We start from the raw sequence: 7,622 nt of genomic DNA, 5'->3' as shown, positions 1-7,622 counted from the left end.
GATCAAACAGAGAAGAGATTGTGCCTTTGTGATAAGCCAAGGAAAAATCCCAATGAAAGTCACTGTATATCAGTGTTGTCTTTCATGTTCAAAGATGATTGAAATCTTCCATAAAAATTGATCACAAAAATTTCATTCAGAATAATAAAATCATATAATATTTTAAATGTTGCAAAAATCCCATCAATTTCATTATATCCCATATATTCTCCCCTTTAGGAGGCTAAAATGTTCAGCTGAAAAATACTGCTACATGATAAATTTTCATATAAGTGAATGCTCACTGAATTGCTCCATATTTACTGTGTTTGATGTACATCTGGGGATTCTATTTCTAAAGACATAACTGCCCTGAAAAATTATTTAATGATGCCAGAATCACCTGTAGTTTAATCATTGTCCTTTCCACATTGATTATTTCTGCTAATTACAGGAAACCATGGTAAAGTGAACTCTCCAAAATGAATAAGCTATTGCCAGAATCTGCAGATAGACAATATAGGAACATAAAATAGAAATCTGAATTCTGACACTAACAAAGGTATATAATAAGTAAATTATTTCATTGAATTTTGTCAGATTTAGTCATGTGCAGAATGACTAATATGGCCATAGATTTGTCCTAAACAACTTCCTACCTGAAACCCACTAATTAGATGGATTATGATCTTAGTGATGAGGATATTCCTACAGTAATATAAATTACAACCCCTTGATGCCAACAGATGCATGTGATGCATGCCCTTGTCCTCCCATAAGTTTCCCCCTGTGAGGATATCACTGCAGCAATAGGATCCTAAATTGAAAGTTGAAAATGACATTTGAACTTCCAGTCCAACTACTTCATTTTTAAAAGGAGGAAGCTGGGGGTGGCTAGGTGGCGCAGTGGATAAAGCACCGGCCCTGGAGTCAGGAGTACCTGAGTTCAAATCCGGCCTCAGACACTTGACACTTACTAGCTGTGTGACCCTGGGCAAGTCACTTAACCCCCATTGCCCCGCAAAAAAAAAAAAAAAGGAGGAAGCTGAGTCTTAAGGAGGTTAAATAACCTGCCCAGGGTCACAAAGGTAATATTGAAGGCAGAGTTTGAACCTGTCTTACAACTTCAGACATAGTACTATCACTACTGTATCAGTATCTTTTGTGGAGGGGTGGGGTTTATACATTTATTTTATCCTTTACTTCAGTTCTTATTTATAATTCTTTATTTGTTATTAGTTGCAAGATACTCACATGCATGATGTGACCCTCCAATGTCCTTTAAGTGATATCCATTTTTAATTCTTTAGAAACTATTATGTTATATGATTATAGCCATACAATGATAATGGTAGAATATTGGTATTAAAAAGATAAGCCTTTGTTTCTGAGAGATATTTAGGATCATTAATGGAACTTTGAAATTTCTTAAAGGTAATCTAGCCTCTTCTGTTAAAATCTTGAATCAACTCATTGTTCATTCACATTGTCTATACTAGATATAGACATACATTGGGCTCTATAATAATCCAGAAAATAGATATTGGTTTTGACCATGTGGATTGTTAAGCCAATATTTTTGGGTGTCTACAGATCTCTTTCAGGAAAGAGACTGCAATGTTCTAGGATAAATGCAATCAGTACAATATCATCTGTATAGAAGAACTTCTGGAGGACATAGCTATCCATAGGGAACCCATTTTCAACTTAGACTCTATATTGGATCTCTTCAATGATGGTGGCAAAATCCTTTGGTGAGCATATGCTTCTTTGTTTTAAGTTCCATCTGATCAGATCAGTGATCAGAGGGGAATTCAATGAGGTTATCTCTGTTGTTAGATCTTTCACAGTGATGAATCATTTCAATGTCTACATGGGAGAATTTGTCAGAAGAGATTCTTTAAGATGAGATTTTGCTTTACCTAATTTATATACATATATATAATATTTTATTTATATGAAATGATATAGTAATTATCTATAAATATATGAATTAGAGCAAAATCACATATCTCTACCAAATATATGTAATACTATATATAACATATGTAAGTGTGTATATAATTTTTAAATAATAAAACATATGCTAACTAAATTACCCAGGACAAGTCACAAACTCTTAGAGATCTAGTTCTCTAACACTATGAAGAGAAGGTGCCAACCTGATAGAGGGGATTTTATTAACTGGGGGTTCCCTATATTGATGAAATCAAAGATCCCATCTCTATCCCCTATAGCATAATTAACAATAAGTAAAGTATAATTTTTAAGAATATTCTACATATAATAGGATGGTAAGGATGTCAGGTTATGGGATATCACTTGTGAAAACCTACCTGTTCCAAACTGTTGCAAAAAACCTTATTAATACCTCCATTGAAGATGCCCTTGATGGACACATAGATCTTTCTCATAATAAATCTATAAACAATAAATGTTGGAGAAGATGCAGGAAAAATAGAACACTAATGTATTGTTGTTGGAGTTGTGAACTGATCCAACCATTCTGGAGAGCAATTTGGAACCATGTGCAAAGGGCTATAGAACTGTGAATACCCTTTGACTCAGTAATATCACCTCTAGGTCAGTGTCCCAAAGAAATCATAAAAAAGAAAATTACCCACATGCGCAAAAGTATTTATAGCAGCTCTTTTTTATAGTGGCAAAAAATTGGAAATTATGGGGATGTCCATAAATTGGTGAATGGCTGAACAAGTAAGTTGTGGTATATGAATGTAATGGAATATTATTGTGCTATAAGAAATTATGAGCAAGCATATTTCAGAAAATCTGGAAAGACTTATATGAGCTGATGCTTAGTGAAGTTTGCAGAACCAGGAGAATATTGTACATAGTAACAACATTTTATGGTAATAAGCTGGGACTCATTGAAAATTCTCTCCACATCCAGAAAAAGATCTGTGGGATCTGAATTCAGATCAAAGCACACTATTTTCACTTACTTATTTTCAGTTTTGTTTTTGGGTTTTTTTCTTTCTTGAGGGTTTTCCCTTTTATTTTGATTCTTCTTTCACAATATGATTAATGTAGAAATATATTTAACATGATTAAACATATATAGCCTGTATCAGATTGGTTGATCTCTTGAGGAGGGAAGGAAGGGAAGGAGAAAAATTTGCAGCTCAAAATCTTATAAAAATTAATGTTGAAAACTATCTTTACATGTAACTAGAAAAAGTAAAATACTATTAAGATTTTAAAAATAAGTCTATCAAGAATTTATTAATTGATAACCAGTGCTGAATATGCAAAGAAAGGCCAAAATAATTCAAGGCCTCCCTGGTGATCTGTGCTGGGGATGGAGTTACTATGCTTCCCAGACTGCCCAATTTCCTAGGGTGCTGCTGGTTTGCAGGATGGTGGAGCCTCACTGAAGGATTGCCCCAGGCCTAGAACCCTACTTCAGACTCCCTGCTATGAGTCTAGCTGCTCTTGGACCTCACTTCCCTCCCACCCAGGTGAGACAGCCCTTTCCTGCCAAGCTGGTAGGCTGCTTCCACCATCCTGAAATGATTCAGAGGCAGTTTTATATTGCTTTGGAGGGGAAATTTGGGAGAACTTCAAAGGGTTCCTTCCTTACTCTGCCATTTTGGCACTCGAAGTCCTATGTGAATTTTTAAAACTTTTATTATTGATATAATCAATTATGTTAATAGTTTTCCTTTTCTTAAACCATTCCTACATTCCTGTATAAACCCTAATCTTTGTAATATATTGTTTAATCTTTTAGCTATTATTTTATTTAGGAATTTTGCATCTATGTTCATTAATAAAATTGGTCTATAATTTTCTGGTTTTATTCCTCCTGGTTTAAGTATCAATATCATATTTGTTTCATAACAGGAATTTGATAGGATTCCTTCTTTGCCTATTATTCCAGATAATTTATTTAGTATTAGAATTAGTTGATCTTTAAATGTTTGATAGAATTCACTCATAAATCCATCTGGTCCTGGTGTGTTTTTTTCCTTAGGAAGCTCATTTATGACTGGTTCAATTTTTTTTTCCATAATAGATCTATTTAGATATTCTATTTCCTCTTCTGCTAATCTAGGCAATTTACAGTTTTAGAAATATTCTTCCATTTCACTTAAATTGCTAATTTTATTGACATGTAATTGGGCAAAATAACTCTTTATAATTACTTTAATTTCATCTTTGTTAATGGTATATTCATCCTTTTCATTTTTAATACTAGTGATTAGGTTTAATTCTTTCTTCCTTTTTAAAAATGAAATTAACCAATGGTTAATCTATTTTGTTGTTGTTGTGTGTGTGTGTTTTCATAAAACCAATTCCTAATTTTGCTTAGTAATCCAATGGTTTTTTTACACTCAGTTTCTCACCTTTAATTTTTAGGATTTCCAACTTAGTGTTTAATTGGGTATGTTTAATTTGTTATTTTTAATTGCATACCTAATTCACTGATCTGCTCTTTCTCTATTTTATCAACATAAGCATTTTAATTGCTTGTATTTAAAAAAATTATTCCAAGAGACAGTATCATTGATTTCTATGAAAAAGATCTAGTATTTAATGAAGAAACTTTCTCATCTACATTAGAGCAAGAGAACATTGCTTCTGGAGACCTTCTTTGGAAGTAGAGTTATGCATAGGTGGATGCTGGAGTATGCTAGAGTGAGCTCTAACCATTGCATGCAAGCATCGTAAATCAGACCTTGATTTACTGTTTTGTTGATTGTCTAGACTTAAGAAAGTGTTAGTAATGTAGATTAAACTTGAAAGTATGTGCACATGCATTTTTCCCCTGGCAGTTATTAAACATTTACCGGCATACCCCTGGGAATGAAGTCATCACCAGACAGGATTATAAGCTAATAATAAAAAAACCTGGTATTTATATTGAACTTTGAGGTTTGCAACATGTACATCCATCTGAGAATCACAATACCCCTGAGTAGATTTTGAAGAGAAGCATCTGAGATGTTGGTCTTGCCACCTACTCCTCTGAACCAAATTACCTAGGCTAATGTTAACAATTTAGGCCCTTGGAAGAACTAATATAACCACCACCTGGGAAGCTGTCTGCAGCATACCTCTACTGGTATGGCTCCAGGCCTCTTCTACTTTCCCCATATTTCCTCCTCAGGTGACACCTCTGGCCCCAGCTCTCTATATTCAAAAGAAGTCAAGATCCTCTGGAAGATCAAGGTAGATACAACCATGGACCTTGGTAGCAACATCAAAGTGGGAGGCACAGGCTTTTCCTGATGAGTAATGAGTGTCCTTGCAGGTCTAAGCCTGTAATTACTACAATTATTACCCCAAACTTTGTACCACCCCTAATCAAACTCCACAATGTCATGGGCTAAGGGGACACTGACTCTATACTATTGATGTTATGGTCAACATTAAGTGACCTCTGACAGAAGAACCTCAAGAGAAGGAGGAATGGTTCAAAAGGTGCTGACTAGGATGCAAGTGTTACCAACCTTGTGAAATATATTCATCTCCACCATGTTCTCTGTGCCCTAAGCCCTCAGGCAGCTCACAGCATGGTCCTCATGTGAGACTTTCCCAGGGACGCACTTCACACAGGGGGATAACAAGAAAAGCTGTTCAGGAACAATAGGCCCCACCTACTCCCATTCATGACCTTTCACCTGGCTCATGAGCTCTGTGGCCACATAAAGTGCCAGTCTGACAAATGCTAATCCAGAACTAAAACTTCTCTCCAATTGTATCCAAGGCAATCAAGCAGCTTCAGAGTAAACAAAAGCATACTAAAGTCTGCAAAGCTCTCATTTGCTCCTGTTGTTTTACTGTTCCCCAGCTCAGCTGCCCTGACTTCCTTACTGTGGCAATGAAAGTGGACAACATAATTAAATCATTCCTAAATAATTTTTTTTTTTTAGTGAGGCAATTGGGGTTAAGTGACTTGCCCAGGGTCACACAGCTAGTAAGTGTGTATTAAGTGTCTGAGGCCGGATTTGAACTCAGGTACTCCTGACTCCAGGGCCGGTGCTCAATCCACTGCGCCACCTAGCTGCCCCAAATCATTCCTAAATAAAAAGAATCTATCCTGTTCTCAAATGCTAGCAGATATGATGACTGCAAACTCCCTCAATAACTCAGATTTATATGTAATTCCAAATAGTCCTTTACTACTTTCTGTTAGTTTTTTCTATGCAGCATTGGCTGGGTTCTTCATATTTATTCTGTAAGAAGCAGGTATTGCTAAAAGTGAACTGGATTTATATATTTTTTAAATGTTAACAGCAGTTGGCATTAGTGGGAATAGATTTCCACTATGCAAAAAACCCAAAAACTAAAAACAAACAAAAAAAAACCAAGAGATGGATAATTGGGATTCTTTGGAAATAAAGGAGTGGTGGGAAGCTAGGTGGCATAGTGGATAAAGCACTGGCCCTGGATTTGGCTGGACCTGAGTTCAAATCCAGCCTCAGACACTTGACACTAGCTGTGTGACCCTGGGCAAGTCACCTAACCCTCATTGCCCTGCAAAAAAAAAAAGATAAAAAAAGAAAAGAAAGTGAAGGTAAGAGTGACATCTTTATTGATTGAACACAGACTTAAAAAAGAGCACTTGTGGATTATACATTTATAACCCATATCAGATTGGTTGCTGTCTTGTGGAGGGGGGAGAAAAATTTGAAACTCTAAATCTTATGAAAATGAATGTTGAAGGGAACAGCTAGGTGGTGCAATAGATAAAGCACCAGCCCTGGATTCAGGAGGACCTAAGTTCAAATCCAGTATCAAACTTACTAGCTGTGTGACCCTGGGCAAGTCACTTAATCCTCATTGCCCAGCAAAAAAAAAAATGAATGTTGAAAACTTTACTTGTAACTGTGGAAAAAATAAATGTTTGTTATGGAAATAAAGGAATGGCTTTTCTGATATTTTTGCCTGAAGGAGCCAGAAATTGAATTTACAGTGTTACTGTCCAGTGTTTCAGTTCTTTTTTTAATATAATACTACCAAATACTGGCCAACATGGAGGTAAGAGTCTGTGCTTCATTAGAGACCAACATACAGAGAGCAACATACAGAAAATAATACCTATACTTGCAGGCATGCATAGTTGGTGGTGTTGTTTGATGAAGTATTTAATTATCTGATACTCATATTTAAGTAAATGTGGATAATCTGAGATCTTCGTTGATGTTAAGTCATTCAGTAGTGTCTGACTCTTCATGAAGCATAGCATGCCAGGCCCTTTTATTTTCCACTAACTCCCAAAGCTGTCCAAGCTCATGTTCATTACTTCCATGACACTATCTATCCATATCATCTTGCCATACCGTTTTTCCTTTTGCCTTCAACCTTTCCCAACATCAGGATCTTTTCTAGTGAATCTCATCTTTTCATCAGGTGGCCAAAGTATTTAAGCTTCAGTTTCAGTATTTGACCTTCCAGTGAATAGCCTGAATTAATTTATTTAAGTATTGACTGATTTGATCTCTTTGCAGTCCAAGGGACTCTCAGAAGTCTTCTCCAGCACCATAATTCAAAAGGATTGATTCTGTTGCACTCAGCTTTCATTATGTCTGTCTTAGATAACTCTGCACAATACGACTTATAGATTCATTGAGTTACACAAGTCCCCCCACCATGACAAGACAGTGATTCAGGAGAAG

This window comes from Dromiciops gliroides, chromosome 2 (genome assembly GCF_019393635.1).
Source record: "Dromiciops gliroides isolate mDroGli1 chromosome 2, mDroGli1.pri, whole genome shotgun sequence".
In the NCBI taxonomy this organism is placed as follows: Eukaryota; Metazoa; Chordata; class Mammalia; order Microbiotheria; family Microbiotheriidae; genus Dromiciops; species Dromiciops gliroides.
Note: the sequence above shows the minus strand (reverse complement) of the source record.